The sequence below is a fragment of the Hemitrygon akajei genome, chromosome 30, assembly GCF_048418815.1.
Source record: "Hemitrygon akajei chromosome 30, sHemAka1.3, whole genome shotgun sequence".
In the NCBI taxonomy this organism is placed as follows: domain Eukaryota; kingdom Metazoa; phylum Chordata; class Chondrichthyes; order Myliobatiformes; family Dasyatidae; genus Hemitrygon; species Hemitrygon akajei.
In genome coordinates this window covers 17,899,742-17,919,688 of record NC_133153.1, presented here as the reverse complement: position 1 = coordinate 17,919,688, position 19,947 = coordinate 17,899,742, and positions in this window count along the sequence as shown.

Sequence of the window (19,947 nt, the reverse complement as noted above, 5' to 3'; positions counted from 1 at the left end):
AGTCACTCTACATTGATTTACTATTCATTGTGCTTTTACTTGCATGAAGGGATATTGTACCATAAACTATTGATGAATAATAATAATTATTATTATTTCTTTTGCATTTGCACAGTTTTTTTGTATTTTGCTCACTGCTTGTCTGCCCTGTTGGGTGTGGTCTTTCATTGATTCTACTATGGTTACTGGATTTTCTGAGTATGCCCACAAGAAAACAAATCTCAGTGTTGTACGGTATATGGTGACATATATGTACTCTAATAATTCATTTACTTTGAACTTTGGAATCTGGATTTGTTTTCCTTACAGTAAAGGAGACTACATCATTAGATCTGAATGCAATGCACTGATTGCCAGAAGTACAAAAGAATGTGAGCTTCATCAGGAAGGTGCATCTGGTTAGAGGCAAGAGAGTGGTAAAAGAGCAGGCGTTACACCATCTGCTGTTTCTGAACATATTCCTTGAGAAGGGGAGTAAGTGTGGGTGGGGCTGGAGGAGTGAGCCATTAAGCTGCAGAGAGGACAGTTCCTTTAAAATATTGAAAGTGGATGGGAAGGGAAAATTGCAATACACACATAGAAAGTGGTGGAAAAACACACTGGAGGATCATCTGGATATGAAGGATGGTGGGGTGTGTTATGGGGGATTGGAAGGCATAGATAAAAGAAGTCCTACCCTTGTTCAGGTGGGAGGGGAGGGAATGAGAATAGGTGTGGAAACTAGAAGGGGTACATATTGAGTAACCTGTAAGGTATAGTACAAGGAAAACAACAATTAAAGAGGAAACACATCTCAGGACTTGGGAAAGAAGCAATCACAACAGATATAATACAGCTGTGAAATTTAGAGAGTGGAATGGAGTCCTCACTGGAAGAAGGGAATGCGATGATTCCATCAAGGTAAGTGCAGGATACTTATCAGCATTTTAATAATATATGTTACCCTAGACTCTGAGATGGAGATAAGGCAAAGGGAAGTGTCAATGTGAGAGGAGGGTGGTGATTAGAAATTGTTGAAACGTTAGAGTTCTGTATGTGAACCAGAGGCAGTATTGATAAGGACATCAGCATATTGGAAACAAAAGGTGAAAGATGGGGCCTCAGTAGGACTGAAACCAGCAATGTTCTACATATCCCACATAGAGTCAAGGCAGCTCGGAACTGTTTGAATTCCCACAGGTGCACCTTTGATTTTGCAAAGGCTAGTTGAACTAAAGAAGAAGTTATTCAATGTAAGAATAAGTTCAGACATGCAAAGAAGGTGGCAGGTAATGGAGATCAGTAGAGCTTTGCTTACGTTGAAGAAGCAAAGAGTCCTTAGATGATCTTGGTATTGATTGGAGAGGTAGGAGGATTGTGCATTCATGGTGGAAATAAGCTGTTAAATACATGTTAAATGTGCTTATTTATTGATGCACCATCAATAACTCTCTCTGAGACGTAAAGGCGAGATATCGGCTTTTATTGACTGGAAGAAGGAACAAGCAGTGGTTGACCACCATACTACAACCTGGAGACAGAGAGGCCGGGCTCAGACCTCAATCGCCTTTATACAGGGGTCTGTGGGAGGAGCCACAGGAGCAGTCAGCAGGGGGCGTGTCCAGACAGGTATATGTAGTTCACCACATTTACAAAGGAGTTTTGTGTGTGGGATCCCAGCAGGTAACAATCACACATGAAATCTAAGCTATGACATGACATATACAAATGTACATAAATATGGGCCTTTCTTCTAATTTTTCTTGCCATTATGCTGATGAATGATTGAACAGAAAGTAAGTTTTTAAGCAAGTATAAATTAGTCAGATTGAGAGGTGAGGTGGGAGTTGGAGAAGGAGCGTGGGTGTAGAAGGGAGACAATCCCAAATGGAAAGTGATTCACAATAAGGGGAGGATTATTGGATGTTGGCTGACTGAAGAAAAGGCGTATCGGAGTCAATCATAAAGCAGCTGCCAGATGGGACTGATCCATCTGGAAAAATGTAATGATTGTTGCTCAAGAGGAGGTGGATGAATGGATGAATTGGGGAGAATGGAGCGAGAGAAGAATCAGAGTAGGAAAGGATCTGAGGGCGGCAGCATTTGAGTGAAAGAACGTACTTGAAGTTGGACTTTTTAAAATAATTGATAACTGGTTTATTATTGTCACATATACTGAGGTGGAGTGAATTTTTTTTTCATGTCACCTGGACAGATCACTTCATTACATCAAGACATCCTGTTAGTACAAATGAAAGCAAAACCAGAATGTGGAATATAGTTTTACTGAGAAGGTCCAGAGCAAACAGACAATAAGTTTCAAGCTCATGATGAAGTATATTGTGTGGTCAGGAGTCCATATTATCATACAAGAGGACCAATCAATAGTCCTATAACAGTATGATAGAAGCTACTCTTGAGCCTGATGGTAGACACTTTCAGGATTTTTTATCTTCTGCCTGCTGGAAGGGGGAAGAAGAGAGAATAAATAGGATAGGAGGGGTTTTTGATTATGTTGGTTGCTTTATCAAGACAGTGAGAAATATATACAGAGAGTAGGATACAATATCAGAGTCAATTTTAGCTTTTTTGCATGCCTGAGTTGTTGACTGAGGCCAATGTTGTCCATGGACCTTCCATGTGCAGCATAATCTGCACAAACAATGTACACAAGGATTATTCTATACCATCTGACATCACTCTGCATACCCAGTGGCCTTGCCCACACAGGGGATCAGCAGGAAATTCAGAGCTACACCAAAGATGTTTTAACAGTCAATGCAATTAAAAGTACAATTTCCAGGTCTCTGCTTCCTGAGGCAGATCATTCCAATGAAAAGCACTGATTCCTCCATGTTCCCTGCACCCTTAATCACCAGAGAAAGCTAAGTGATAGATCCTTCATCTCACAATTCCAGTTTTCACAAAATGAACATCTAACTTACCTGCACAGCATCCTTAAATGTGGGCCTCTTTTAGACTCATTTGCACAGACTGTCTGATCTCAATACCTAGTTTATAACTGCAATAATTTTGTTGGTATTTGTTTCTTTATGGTGTGTGTAATGATGTTTTACAAAGAAAATAGTTCTGCTTTGCTTTTTTTTCAATTCAGCACCCCATGGCACTTTCTCTATGTTCAGTTCCTCTAATCACCGTTCACTACATGGCTCATCCCAATATTAATGGTCCATACAAGTTTTTTCCTGTACCCTGTCATTAACATGTCCTCCATTCCTTCCTTCCTTACGGCTTTATCCAGATTCCCTCAGTTGCATTTAAATCTACTCCTTTTGATAATGAGTTCCACATTCTATATTCCCTTTGGATAAAGTTTGAGATTTTCCATTAGATTTGAAAGGTATAAATGTTAATGATGAAATATTCAATAAACATAAAGGTTGCTAGTGATTTTTAGCTGGTCAGGAAACATTTTCAGAAACAAATGGACTTCATGCTTCAGGTTGATAGCCTGTCGTAATGAAAAATGCTAACATGAAACATAAAGTCTCTCTCTCTCTCAACAAAAACTGCCTGATCTGTTGAAATATCTCCGGCATTTTCAGTTCTCTATTGGATTTGTCAGCACCAAATAACATTTAGGACCCAAATCTTGACTTTTCCATGAATTAATACATCTTTACATCTACTTAAAATTAATTTGTAATTACAAGATATATTTAAAACTTTTATTTTCTTAAGAAAAGAATTTCAGTTCAGCCAGTCTCTCTGAATATGAATCTCAGTTCTGCCATTGTCCTTACGACATTCAAAATCTTCTACAAGTTATATACTTAATGTAAAAGATTACATTCCAAATAACAAACTAAGACCAACATATTTATCAATATCTGGTCCATGTGCTAACAGATGTTGCCCCAGCACATTGCTATTTGAATATTCAATGTCACATCACACTGCTACTTGAATTCTGAATGCCTTGCTGAAGAAACTATTGGTAAATACAATGCATTTTCTAGGACTCAGTAAGAAAGTCAACAATTTGAGGTGATTTATGTTCTTTTCAGTGGAGAGCAACAGAGGGTCAGAGTCAGCAGCTTTTTTAAAAGCGGGATCTCCCGGTAGCCACCCCTTTCAACTTTACTCCCCATTCCCATTCTGCCATGTCAGTCCATGGCCTCCTCTACTGCCACAATAAAGCCACAGTCAGGTTGATGGAACAATATCTTATATTCCATCTGGGTAGTCTCCAACCTGCTGGCATGAACATTGATTTCTCAAGCTTCCAGTAATTGTCACCGTCCTCTGCTTCTCCATTACTCATTCCTATTTCCTTTTCTCACCTTATCTCCTTATCTGCCCATCACCTCCCTCTGGTGCTCCTCCCCTTCCCTTTCTTCCGTGGTCTTCTACCCTCTCCTATCAGATTCCCCCTTCTCTTTCTACAATAAACTTCCCAGTTCTTTACTTCACCCCTCCCACTCTCCTGATTTCACCTACCACCTTGTACTTCTTACTCTGACCTCTCATTTTTTTTCCAGTCATGATGAAGGGTCTCAGCCCAAAATATCGGCTGCTTCCTCTTTTCCATAGATGCTGCCAGGCCTGCTGAGTTCCTGTACCATTTTGTGTGTGTCGCTTGGATTTCCAGCATTTGCAGATTTTTTCTGTGTGTTTGAGCTTTTTTTAAGTTGTGTCTGATTCGCTAAACGTGTGGCAATTTAGCCAATGAAGGAGGGTAGCTTTGTGTGGAGTGGTTATTGTGAGAGTGGGTAGCAGAGGATGTCAAAATGGGTGGTAGATAAGAACTTGTAACAGTTTTTAAAAGTCTCTAAATAAAAAGACACAAAAATTAAAGCTAATTAAAGCAAGTAGGATCAGTTGATGTACAGGTGTGTCATGATAAGGGAACTGGTGGACCCAATGTGGCTCTTGTTGGTAAAATATGAAATCAAATCCTTAGCAAGAAGTGACATAAGATAAGAAGATGAAGAATCCTTTTGGGTAGAATTAAGAAACTGCTGGGGTAAAGAGACTGATGGGAGTTATATGCAGGTCTTCAAATAGTAGCCAGATGTGGGGTACAAATTACAACAGGAAATCTAAAAGGCATGTTTGAAAGTTAGTATAATGGTCATGGGGGGACTTCCATATGCAAGGAGACCAGAAAAGTCAGTTGGCTCTGGATACTAAGAGGAGGAATGTGTAGAATGCCTCTGTTATGGCTGTTAAGTACAGCTTGTGTTCAAGCCCACTAGAGATTTGGTGTTCTGCCATCAACCAGATTTAATTAGGGAGCTTAAGACAGAGGAAACCTTAGGCAGCAGCGATCATAATGTGATCAAATTGACCCTGTAGTTTGTGAAGAAGCTGAAATGAGATGCAAAGATAACTACAGAGGCATGAGGAACTGGCAAAAGTGGATTGGAAGGGGAACTTAGCAGGAATTAAGTAGAACAGCAGGAGTTCTGGGAGTAATTCAGAAGACTAAGAATCATTTCATTCCAAGGGGGAAGCAGTATCCTAAAGGGAGAAAATGACAACTATGGCTAACAAGGGAAGTCAAAGATAGTGTAAGAACAAAATTGGGTATGCAATATGCAAAAATCAATAGTAACTTATTTATAGAGCACTTTCCTTACAAACAATGTAGTTCAAAGTGCTTTACAATAAGATAAAGTGCTAACATAAAAATAAAAGGCAAAATAATGTCCGTTTATAAGCAAGGTTAAATAAATAGGTTTTGAGTTGGTGTTTAAAATTGTCAACTGAGTCTGCATTCCTTCTAATTTCAGGTATTGATTTTCACAGTTTAGGAGCATAGTTGAAAAAAACAAACCTGCTAATTTTCTTTTGAGGGAGATTTTTTAAATTTAAAAGACTGATGGAAGAAGACCTGAGAATTCAAGCAAGAACATAAAATGAAAGTGATTCTATGATGTACTCTGTTCCCAGACCTTGAAAGTGGGAAACAGAACAGAGAGTGTTGATTTGAGATGACATATGGATATATACATCTTTCCAACTCAAGTTTTTATTGAGGGCTGTGTACGATGTACTACCAACTCCAACAAACCTGCAGAACTGGGGAATAACAGAAGACCCAACGTGCCATTTGTACCAGAAACCAGCCAACCTAGAGCATATTCTTTCTTCATGCCAGTTTACCCTTTCCCAGGGACAGTACAGATGGAGACACGACCAGGTTTTGAGAGCACTCGCCCACACATTGGAGACAGAGAGCAAGAAGGACCACAAAAAGGACAGCCAACCAAAATTCATCAACTTCATCTGGACCAAGGAACATGCTGCAGCAACAAACAAGTGCAGAGACGGTATCCTGAGCATGGCAAAGGACTGGGAGATGTCGATCTTGAAAAGAAGCTGGTGTTCTCAACTATTGTCAGAGTGCAAAGAAGCTCGTGGTGATAGAGCTAACAGTACCATGGGAAACCCGATGCCAAGAGGCCCACGAGAGGAAGCTTGCGAGATATGAAGACCTGGTGGCGGACTGCAGACGGCAGGGCAGGCAGACGTGGAACTTCCCTGTCGAAGTGGGGCAAGAGGATTTCCCACCATGTCAATGCTGGAAGATGATGGCAGCTTTAGGGATACAAGGGAGAACCAGGAAGAGAGATGGTTAACACCATGGCCCAAGCAGCAGAGAGAGCGTCCGGTTGGCTTTGGCTGCAAAGGGATGATAGTAGCTGGAAATCTGACCGTTGGGGGTAGAAGATTGATCACCTTCTGCTGTCCCACCATCCTGAGGATGTTCCGGGTTAGGGGATGAAACATCTGGAGACAGATGTACCCAGATGATGACTCGACGGCCCAGCAGCAGAAACATCACAGCTGTTTAAGGTAATGTTAACAAAAAGTAAGAGAACTTTAAAATAAATTCTAAGAGGTACATACAGAGTAGTTACAATGAGGGAGCATATCATCTTCCATCCTAATTATCCTGGTTTTAGTTAAGAGTCTATCAGTGGCATTCTGAATGATTTGAAGTCTGTCAATAGATTTTTTTGGAAGGCCTGTAAAAAGTACATTGCAATAAGCTAGTCTATTCGATATAAAGGCATTAATTAGTTTTTCAGCATCATTATGTGACATAAAAGGATATACCTGTGCAATAATTATTGGGCTCTGGTCACTTTCTTTATGTGGGATTTAAAATACTAATCTGAATTAAAGATAAAATCAGGCTTATTACTCCTGATTTTACAAAGGGAGCCAAGCTCCCAAGTTTATTAAGAAGCTTATCTATTTTGGCTTTGGAACCAACTAAAATTATTTGTTTTATCTTCATTTAGTTTTAGAAAATTACTGCTTACCTATTTGTTTATTTCATCCATACAAGAAGTTAGAGAAGATAGGGTATTATCATCATCAAGCTCGGGAAGCTTGAGGATTGAAAAGCATTTAAAACCTAAAGAAGCCAACATAAAGCAATATGGGGAGAAAAGTGAAATACAAAGATAAACCAGCCAATAATTTTGAGAGGGTATCTAGTTTTTTTTTTACAAATGAAGGGTAAAAGAAGCAAGAATGGACATCAGACGGCTGGAAAGTGAAGCTGGAGAAGCAGTAATGAGGAACAAAGGATTAGCAGATGAACTGAATAAGTATCTGGTATAATTCTTCACTGTGGAAGAAACCTACATGTCAAGAAATTCAGGTTTGTCAGTTCTATATTGACCTTATATTGATTATCACTTAATGTACAGTAATATTTGTACTTCATAAATTGTCTCCATTATAAATTGGAAATGGTATTTAATCCATTGCTGTGTAACATTATATTACTGTTTAAAAAAGGGTGAGTTCCTCCCTGTGCCTTGTTTGGTGCATCAGACGGCAGCCATGCCATTTCATTAGCATTTGTCTTTTTTATGCAGTCGAATTGCTAGCTCAATGCTCAATCCAGCGTGGATGGAAAGCAGCAGGCAGCCAGACAGATTCAAATCTGGGACCTTTTGTTCCGAGGTCTGGGTGAAGATACAACTACACCAACAGCACAGACCTATGTTACTGTAGTCAGACAAAAATTAACTTGTTCTAATCACTGTTCAGTAGCTCAACAATTTTATTTATAAAGGGTAGGTATCTATGTGCAAAAGAATAAGGTGGATACTATAATTAGCATTCAGATGGCCAGTTGTATTGGACAAGTTATTTATTCATCAAAAAGTTATTCCTGAGAGTTTGCTAAGTCGAAATTAATAGCCATCAAAGAAAGAAGACACTACATCACTTCTTACATAATGTCATGCCATCACAACAGTACTGTTTGAATTTGTGTAATAGTACTGTGAAAGACAAATGCATGTGGAAGTGTTTAATAATGATCTCATTTATCAACAGAAGATTTATGGTTGCAGTGTTAAATACCAGTAAGGATAAAGTCTGCTAAACCCTTTGAGTACTGAATTCTCCTGGCACGTTGATCAACATAATGTTTGCCATCACCAGATAGCTGTCATTTCCAGATTTCTATCATCTCCAGCAAAATCTGAATATCAAATATTTAACAATAGAACACATGCAGCATAAAAATGGTCTTCATTGGAGCAGTTACTGAACAAATCAAACTTTTTATGACTGCTTGTAGTACAGATAAAGAATTGAATATGATTCTTTGGAGAAAAGATATTTCACAATTACCAGCAAAATGTGATTTTGCTGTACAATTGCTAATGGCTGAGCTATGTATTGATGTTATGCACTTACTTGATGAGATTTGAGATATGCACTTATTTGGTGAGATTGTTTGGTTTGGTTCAGCTTGGATCCTGCAATCTGCCTATAGGTCATAGGGGTGCTTCGCATTTCGTGGGTAGTGAGGCCTGGCGGTGCCCATCCTTCTCCAATGTCCTCCAACTCGATGGCTTGCCCTGGTATCAAACACGTGGCCATTGTAATTCTCCAGGGAGCTCATCGACCCTGACCAGTGACTTCGTCAACGAAGTCCTTCGCCCAGTGGCGCCACGTTAACACCACCCCCTCGTGTCCTTTAGCCTGCCAGCGGTGTACCAGGGTGTGCCACTTGGAGGAAGATGTAAGAAATTGACTCTACATTTAATATTAGTTGTCTGTATAATATTTTAAATGCTACACACTGAGTTTTGGTATATCATTCTTCATGGTAGACAAATTGGAGAAACAGCTGTAGGCAATGAACATCTGGACAAGATACATTTCCTATTGGTCATTAAAAATGCTTATGACCTAAGGAAATCACAGGTACTACTGGAGGAGCTGGGAAATGAACTCCTGAAACACGGTAACTGGAATTAATTTGTTCCAGTCTTCTGTCCTTTTACATTGCCAGGAAAGGTCAGCAGTAATCTTTAAATAAAATGAAGACACATGGTTTCCATTCCAAAAGAGACAGTGTGATTCGAAGGTTCAAACCCACCTGCCTGCAAGCTGATCTGATATCTTTACATCTGTTTTGCACTGTAAGTAATGTGTAAACCACCTTTCATCCATTTTACATCTTGGGAAGTTTCTGCTTCTGCTAAAACAGAACTATTTCTTAAACTACATCTAGTTCAGGGAAAAAAAAACTTACAAGTGCAGATTGGCTTTATGTGAATGCTTGACAGTATGGATCCTCGAAAAATGTGAGCCTGAAGGAGAATAAAAGAGCTTCCAGATGTGTCAGCCTTGGCTCATTAGTAGCGCTCCCTCCAATTGTGGTTTTAGCTTCACTTCAGAGGTGAGACCAAACAGATACTGGGAAGACCACCAACTGCAGATTCACCTCCAAGTTACACATGATCTTGATCTGAAGATCATGAATGGGCTTCCCTATCCTATGAAGCAGTTTTCAGGAGTACTTCACCTGGAAAGATTGCATGTCAAATGCCTCAACACCACTTCTAAAGAGAAATTGGCAATGGGTAGAGGGACATCTACTTCTGATTAATATGCAGTATAACTATGAAAGTCTGAACAAAGTTACTGATGTCATCCTCCAGGGGAAGCATTAAATCAAGACTTCCACATGGATCTAAAATATCTCACAACATTGGTATTAGTATTGGTTTCTGATTGTCACATGTACCAAAATACAGTGTAGGACTTGTCTGGCATACTGCTCATACAGGTCAAATCATTACACAGTGTATTGAGCCAGAATAAGGCAGAACAGTAACAATGCAGAATAAAGTGTAAAAGCTACCAAAATAATGCAGTACGGATAAATAATAAGGTGCAAGATGATAACGAGAGATTGTGAGATCAGAGTCCGTCTTATTCATAAAAGTGGTCCATTAAAGAGTCTGATAACAGTAATAGTTGCATTCCTTGAGCCTGGTGGTACATGATTTAGGCTTTTGTATCTTCTGCCTGATGGGAGAGGGGAGAGGACAGAATGTTCAGGATGGCTGGAGTAATCCAGTGACAAACAAGAGAACATCTGCAGATGCTGGAAATCCAAGCAACACACAAAATACGCTGCAGGAGCTCAGCAGGCCAGGCAGCATCTATGGAAAAGAGAAGAGTCGATGTTTCAAGCTGAGACCCTTCAGTAGGACTGGAGAAAAAGAAAAGATCCTTCAGACCTGTGAAGGATGGGTGGAGATTTTGGTTATGCTGGGTGCTTTACTGAGGCAGCAAAGAATAGTGTATTACTCATCTTTGTAATGTGTGGCTTTCTCTAATATCTTGGCAAACATCCATCCTCAATCAGTACCTAAACCATCTATTTGATAGCCATTTGATGGGAGCTTCCTGTGCGGATACAAATTGCCAAATTGTCCACATCACAAAATTGACTGAATGTCAAAACTATACCATTGCGGCGATGTGCTGGAGAATATCTTGAGGCTATGAAATTAACTGTATAGGAGTGGCATAGTGGTTAGTGCACTGTTTTACAGCATTAACCGGGTTCAATTCCTACCACTGCTTGTAAGGAGTTTGTACGTTCTTCCTGTGACCACATGGGTTTCCTTCGGGTACTCTGGCCTCCTCCCACAGTCCAAAGATATACCGGTTGGTAGGTTAATTGGTCATTCTGAACTGTCCCATGATTAGGCTAGGATTAAAATTGGCTCAAAGGGCCAGAAAGGCCTATTCCACACTGTACCACAATAAATAAAAATAAATAATAATAAGCATGCTTGCCTTTAACAGGAGGAAGACATTTATCTTCAGTGCTGTGACTACATCATGTATTTAAGGGAAAGAGAGAGTGAGTTATCCTACATCATTTAAGTGCCAAAGAGCCACTAAAATGAACAAGGTAGTGCCTTGAGCTGAAATGCACCTTAATGCAACTTAACTGGGAGACAGGCTACTGGTGAAGAAATTGAAGTATGCTGAAAGCAAAGCTGCCTCAACAACTGCTAACCTCCTCATTGTCTATTTTTCTGCAGCAGTTGTAAAAGAGAGTACATGGCACATGAATAGTTCTTCATTAATAACCACCTCTACTAGACCAACAGATAAGGCTAACAAAGCAACACATACAAAATGCTGGAGGAACCCAGCAGCTCAGGCAACATCTATGGAAATACCAAACAGTTGATGTATCAGGCCGAGACCTTTCTTCAGGACTGAAAAGTAAAAGGAAAGACACCAGAATAAATAGGTAAAGGGAGGGGAAAGAGGCTAGTTAGAAGGTGACAGGTCAAGCCAAGCGGGTGGGAAAGTTAAGGGACTAGAGAAGAAGAAATCTGATAGGAGAGGGAAGTGAACCAGAGGAGAAAAGGAAGGAGGAGGGGACCCTGCTAAAAAGAGATAAAAGGCCAGAATGGGAAATAGAAGAGGGGAGGGAGAGGGGAAGAAATTTATGAAGATTTGTTTAGGATCTCTAGAATGGTTTACAGCCATATTCAGCATTCACTGTTTACTTTCCAGTTGAGTCCAGTTGTGGTTGAAGATGACTTTTGGTCACATTGATAGAATTTCTGGGGCAATATTGACAAGGCTTCATTATCATTTTCCCAACACCTTTTTTGCTAAAAATTCTCAAAACATATACAAAGATGGTACAATATCCTCATACATCATAACATGTCCCACAACGTGTTAGTTGTGAATCACCACACTTTCAGTGCAGAGCTTCTCCAGTGAACCTATATGAATCTCTCTCAGAACTTCCAGAGTTGTTTAGTGAACGGTCATCATCATTTAGTTCTAAACTCACTAGCTAAAATCAGATTTTCAGACAGGCCTATCTTTTTCATACAGCACCTACTTAGCATCTGCTTTTGCATTCTGACAAAAATAACTCCTATTGTTTTTGCTGATTATTGCACACATGGTCCTTGCATTTTCAGCCTCCCATTGTCTGACTCAGACTAAATGAAGGAATTCTTTGACCTTTCCTTTTTGCTTTTGGACTGGTGCCTGCTGTTACTGCATTTAAGAAAAGTTTGCCTAGTGAATGTACACTTCAGGATTAACCACTTAGTTTAACATTTTTTGGGGGCTTCCTAATGTTAAGTTGGTAGCTAAAGACACTAAGTTTGTATTTTACCTACTTCGCAAAATAATCCCTAAGATAAGTGTAGAAACAAATTCCATGTCAGTTTATAAAACAGAATATTGTTAGCCTTTTTGTTGTAGTCACTTTTTCCAATATCTTGGCTTATTTCAAAATTAACCTAAATAAGTTATTGATTTACTGCATAGGAAACACTGAAATGCACAGCATAGGAATAAAGACTTCAACACATTATGCCCATGCCATCCCTAATACCAAATTAAACTAATCACATCTACCTGCATATTGTCCAGATTCATCAATTCCTCATGTCTGTCTAAATACCTTTTAAATTTTACTATCACATCTGCCTCTACACTAGCCTGGTCTGGTCATCCACCCTGCTGTGTTTAAAAAAACCCACTCCATAAATTTCCTTTAATTTTTTCTCCCTTCCTCTTAAACTAATACCTTTTTGTATTTGACACTTCCATGCTAGAAAAAAAGACTGTCTATCTACTTAATGTTTGCCTCTCATAATTTAGTATACTTCTATCAAGTTGCCCCTTAACCTCCGATGCTCTGTCCAACCTCTCCTTACAGTTAATACATCCTGAGTAAGGCAACCTTTCCAAAACCTCCACACCTCTGTCTCCAATCATGGAAGATTTTTGTTTCTGCATCTCATTCTCTCACCTTCTCCCCATTGCTTTTAATCCTCTTTCTAACCAATCAACCTTTGCCTTAAGTACACCCAGTGATTTGGCCTCCACAGCCCTCGGTGGCAATGAATTCCACAGATTCACTACCCTCTGCCTGAAGAAATTCCTCACTTCTAAAGGGGCGTTCCAATATTCTGAAGCTGTGTTCTCAGATTATGAATTTCCCTATTCATGGAGAGGTACTCCCCACATCCACTTGGTGCAGGCCTTTCAGTATTCAGAAATATGGGAACGTTACACAGGAAACATAGTCTAAGGAACAGGAAACAATCTTCACACATACCAAAGTGTCTAAATTCATTCAGCTCCAATCCCACTGAGAGGTATTCTTGACTTCACTAAATGAACAGCTCCAATCATGTGAGAGTTGTATTTCATTCTTGACATAGTGGTCCTCTTGTTTCTGCCCCTTTTAATTACCTAAAGATTTTTTGTTGACTAATGCTGATCCACTGTGGTTATTACTGGTACCATTTATAAATGGACAATATCAACTCACCGGAAAGGTATTTGATGTCTATCAGTTAGAACAATAAGCAAAGCAATTCATGGTGACTTGCATGGTGGCCTAAAGTCCTTCACCATCCTGACATGGAAATCAATGGCCATTCCTCAGTGGTCATTGTGTAGAACTCCTGAAACTATTCTGTGACTTCCATCACTACAAGCACAGAATCAAGACCAGATGTTTCTTTCACCTCTTCTCCAGAGTAATTAGGACCATGAGACGCAGGAACAGGGCATGGTTTATTCACACAAGAGAAGAGCCTCTTCATGGTCCATGATCTACTACCTTGGCCCTGATGGATAGATCCTCAACAATTCCCTTAGCTTTTTGAGGACTGATTGCTACAATAGCATTCAACCTTTGCACAATGGAAACCAAGGCATGGGAAACAGGCCACAAGCATCAGTGCACAAACAAGAGAAAATCTACAGATGCTGGATATCCAAGCAACAAACACAAAATACTGGAGGAACTCAGCATCCATGGAAAAGAATGCAGTTGACGTTTTGGGTTTGTCACAACCATCCGTGGATGGATTTGCAAATTTTGAAACTGTGCTGGCCAATATTCCCACCCAGAACCTATGGAATCCTGGTACTCAAAAAGCAAGAAAGGCTAATAATATCGTCAAGGATGATTGTCACCCTGACCATTCCCTTTTCTCTCTTCTGACTTCACATAGAGGAGTATGAAAGCCAGGATGTCAACACTTAAGATATCCTAGGGTTATATTTTCCTCCCACTGGCTGTTAAACTTCTGAACCAATCACCTCATTTACATCTCCTTCCTGGTGGTGCTGCCACATTTTCATCTTCATTCTTCTTCTCAGTTATTCTATTATTGTGCTAATAGCATTTCTTTTTGAACTACTTCAGATCTGCACTACAATCTCTGTACCATTCTGTTGTTTTGTGCTCATCATTATAGATGTTGTTATATTTAATATTATCATGTACACAGTTTATTCTGTGAGCTTCACAAAATCAAAAAAAAATTCTTTGCACCTAGGTGTATATGACAATTAACTAATTTGAACCTGAAGAAAAAAGAGAAGCTGCAAAAGGCCATACAACACTTGAGCTTCTCAGTCACTTAAGAAGGTCTTATCTATTCTGGACCAAATTTCCTGTTTGATGCATATATCCTACAGACAGCAATATACTGAGTATCCAAAATCATGTAATGTTGAAAATTTCAAAGATTTCTCCTCAGATTTATAGTAATTAAATAAAAGTCCCTTCATTTCAATCCAAAATGTCCAATTCCCTTATCATAGTTCAGAGTTTATAGCTAACTGTGGACTCAGACTAGAATTTCCTCAAAATCTGGGATATTATATTTGACGTTGTCATTAACATCAAGAACATGAATCATTCAGCTCACAGTTCCACTCACAATGGTGTGAGTCCTGTACAATACATACATTTTAGCTTGGCTAAGAATTCCATCATAAGTGAGCAGACTTCCAAAAAACTATTGGATGTTCCAAGCTTGAATGGTACAGATCTTTCCCTTCATGATTTAAACTAAAGAACAGAATCAGAAACAGATTTTTAGTGTCACTTATATGTAACATGAAGTTTGTTGTTTTGTCACAGCAGTATAGTGCATGGATATAAAAATCTGTTCAAAAAATAAAATAAACAGTGCAAAAAATAAAGACTAATGAGGTAGTGTTCATTGGTTCAAGACCATTCAGAAAAATTATAGTGAAAAGGAAGTGGTAAGGTCTCTTCCCACCTACATCCATGAGACTTCTTGTGCTCTAGATCTCCTCAAAAACTTTCAATTCCCTGGTCCTATTGCCTCATTTTCACCATGGATGTCCAGTCCCTTTAAACTTCTATCCCCATCAAGAACGCCTTAAAGCTCTCCATTTCTTTCTCAACAAGAGCCAACCAGTTCCCTTCTACAACCACCCTCCTCCGTCTGGCAGAACAGGTCCTCAGCCTCAACAATTTTGCCATTAGCTCCTCCTGCTTTCTCTAGGCTCAAAGGGTACCTGCATGGGCCCAAGTTATGCCTGTCTTTTCACTGGCTACTTAGTACAGTCCGCATTCCTCTGTCCTCACCTATCATGCCATGAACCTACACATCTAACACATCATTCTCCATAACTTCCAACATCTTCAACAGGATAATATCACCAAACACATTTTTACCTTCCCAACACTCTCTGCTTTCTTCAGGGATCACTCCTTCCATGATTTACTTGTCCATTTGTCTCTCCCCACTAATCTTCCTCCAGGTGCATAACCTTGCAAGCAATAGATATGCTACACTTGCCCATTTACCTCCTCCCTTACCGCCATTCAGGTCCCCAAACAGTCCTTCAAGGTGAAGCAACACTTCACCTGTGATTCCGTTGGGTTCTCTATTGTATTCGGTGCAACTGATGCATCCTTCTCTATGTTGGTAAGACCCTACATAAATTTGGGGAACTGCATTATTGAGCATCTCTGTTGCATCCGCCAAAAGCAGAATTTCCCCGTGGCCGACCATTTTCATTCCTATACTCATTCCCATTCTGACATGTAGGTGCATGGCCGAGCTCTTCTTCCATCGCCTCCAAATCTGAGCTACTTCTTTCATAGTAATTCCCCACCCTGCACTGAGTGATCCTTTCTCCTCTTCTTGATGATGGTTGCCTATCTGACTGGAAGCCTGTGACTAGTGGTATGCCACAGGGATCCGTGCTGGGTCTGTTATTGTTTGTCATCTATATTAATAACTTGGATAATAATGTAGTAAACTGGATCAGCAAGTTTGCAGATGACACCAAAAGTGTAGTGGACAGCAAGAAAGGTTACCAAAGCTTGCAAGAGGATCTGGAGCAACTGGAAAAATAGATTGTAAAACAGCAGATGGAACTTAACACAGTCAGATGTGAAGTGTTGCACTTTGGAGGACAAATCAGGAGTTACACAGTGAATGGTGGAACACTGATGAGCGTGGTAGATCAAAGGAATCTTGGAGTACAGATCCATAATTCCTTGAAAGTGGCATCACCAGTAGAAAAGATTGTTAAAAAGCTTTTGACACATTGACTTTCATTAATCAGAGTACTATGTATAGTAGTTGGGATGTTGTGTTGAAATTATGAAAGACTCCTGCGAGGCCAAATTAATATTTATTTATTTATTTGTTTTTTTAGAGATGCTGTACAGTAACAAGCCCTTCTGTCCAAACAGTGCATGCTACCCAGTTATACCTAAATCACCAATTGTCCTACTAACTCATAGGTCTATGGAATGTCAGAGGAAACTCACATATTCACAGGGAGAACCTACAAACACCTTACGGACATCAGTGGGAATTGAACCTGAGTCTCTGGTACCGCAATAGTGTTATGCTACTTACATTGGTCACTTACCTACAAGAATGCCATCAGATGTAAGGAGTGCAGAGGCAATTTATGAGGCTGGTGCCGAGGTTGAGGACTTGAGTTATAAAGAAAGATTGAATAAGTTAGGACTTTATTCCCTGGATGAATGAGGGTTGATCTGACAGAGGTAAATGGAAGCAGACTTTTTTCCACTAGAGGTTAAGGGTGAAAGGTGAAACGTTTAAGGGTAACATGGGGGGGGGGATCTCCTTCAGTAACAGGGTGGTGTGAGTATGGAATGAGATGTGGATTTGACTGCAACATTTAAGAGAAGTTTTCATAAGCACATGGATGGATCGGTTGTAGAAGCCTGTGGTCCAGGTGCGGATCAACAGAACTAGGCAAAATAATAACCATTCAGCTTAGCCTAGATGGGATGAAGTGGCTGTTTCCGTTCTTTACCAATCAATGAGTCTATGACTTTACCGGTCAATTACTTCGTCATCAAAAAAAAGCAGCACTTGCTTTCTGGTCTTGCCGCAAGAACAATTATCAAAGCAGAATGGCGTTTTTGTGGTGGGATCTGAAGTCTGAAAGGTGCAGAATGGTTGTGGTGTGGTGTGGTGTGTATGGGCTGACTCAAGGCAGCAGAGTCTGGGCTGGAGACCGGAGAATGGCTGGTGTGGACTTGGAGGCAATTCCGTTCAGCAGAACCGAGGTGAGGAGAGCGGAGGCAATGCAGAGTCAAAACAGTGGCGCCCAGACCTGGGCCTGAGACAGAAGAAAGACCCAGGGTTTGATAAATTTAAACGCCGAGCTGAATTGGAACAGTTGTATATGGGCTGAATTGAGGTGGCAGAACACCTGCCCAAGAGCATATTAAAGTGGCAGGGCCCAGGTCCAAGAGCAAGGAATGACATGAGGTTTGAATGATTTAAGCATTGGCCCAGATTGAAAAAGTTCAGGGTGTCCAGGCCAGGGGCTAGGGATGAGCCAGTTTAGTCGCTGCTCTGCGAGTTTTACTCAACCCTGCACTGAACTTCACCCTCTTCTCCATGAGGTTTACTCATTTCTGCATCAAACTGTAGCTGTGGCTTGCAACTAACAAAGTGTGGATCACTTTTGTGAACTTCAGTTCTGAATGCTATTTTCTTGTTTGTACGTTTGTATTGTATTTGTACATTTTCGTTTTATATTCTGCACATCTGGGTGTTCAACAGTCTTCTTTTTTAATGGGTTTTACTGGGTTTCCTTCTTTTGTAGCTGCCTGTAAGATAACAAATGTCAAGGCTGTATAAAGCATACAAACTTTGATAATAAAAGCACTTTGAACTTTACATTCTTGTGATTCTCAACCCGAAGGAAATTCATGCTTTTTAAAGGTTTAAGCTGGATGTACATAATTGTACCGATAGTGTTCTTCATGACTGATGAATCTATTGGTTATTTTCTTGTCTCTGTAACTGATACTGGAAGCAAACTAGAGTTAGGCCATCTATCCATCTAATCATGTGATGTTGTAAAGATAAATACGAAAGCAACAGAGCTGTTAGATTAAAGTAGGCAGTTTTTAATTCAGCACTTGAAGTTTTTACAGAGCAATCGAGAGCTGCTGCAAAGCAACAACATAATGTAATTTTTTTTCAGTGAGGCTAACAGGATCACCATGAGATGAAGCAGGTCAATAGATGGTGTTCATCAACAAAGATTTGCAATTATATAAAAATTATCTTAAATTATTTTTCCGTCGGCTAAAATCTGTCATGAATCACGGTTGAAAGGATTTTTCTGAGCTCTTGCCAATTACTGACGTGTCCAGTCCCTTTCAACAAACCCTTCAAGGCATCATTGAGATCCAAAGAGAAAATTATTTTGAGTTGGCATCCGACCCAATAGGCATTAACAGTCTATCTGCATAATGCTGGAACTGCCAATGGAATGTGCTGCATAGATAGAAGGCCTTAATTAAACAGTTCACTGGAAGAAAGTGAACTCCATACTGCAACACCAAGTTAATGGCACGGATTTTATTTATGATGAATTCTTCTAAGATGCTCCAGGCAAAGAAAAGAGGAGGCTATTAATGATCTAAGAAATCTGTGCCTTGGGCTATCTTCTTCCTCTGGAGCTGCCCTTCTGAGCCAGGGATTCTGTTTGACATGGATATATCTTTCGTGTCCTAGAACACACATAGTTTCTATCAACCAGAGATGGACTCTCGTAGAGGTGAAAACCACTGAGAAATTCTAATAATATCAATGATTCCAAAAGTGGTTTCTAAGGTACAATGCAGCACATGCATTGAGAATGTTATAATCAAAACAGGCTGCACTTTGTCCATGTGTTATTGTGCAGACTGTGTGGATGCGCAGTACAGCAGCTCAGGGAAATCCACTTACCTAGCTTCAGTAACTTTTATGATGATTTTAACAATGCATGTTGCCCTCAGGAAAGAGTCTGCAAACTATTGGAGTAATTCAAAATTTTTGAATGTTGTCCAGGGATGCATTAGGCCAGAGAGCAGCACCAGTGAACCAATAAAACAGAAGGATGATATGCAAGCTATTCCATGCCCTCATCAATAATGCATCGCAGGTCAATTTAAATAGCAGACTTGGAAGGTCTGCTTTAGGTAATTCTCAAAAAATTGTTACTTTTTATTGCTGATATACTGTTGACAATCTCATCTACTTTTCTCGTGGACTCCATTGCCACCTTGAAATATGGCCTTTGTATATTTATGTATTTATAGGATGCCTTCAGCATGATATAATGGCTTAGTACCATTTAAGAAAGGACCTTGAAAAAATCAGAAGATTCAAGGACAGTTGACTTTAAGAATTGCTGTCTAAAGATACCAGCAAAGGTGGGTTACTGGCACCTTAAAACCAGTTGCTCCTAGCAGATGGGACTCATCGGCCGAGGTTGGCAGCTAATCTAGGAGAAGTAAAACTCTGATCTCAAACCTCTGCTGTTCCTTGGGTTCATCAGATGTATGGAGAGGGGGAGCTTGCT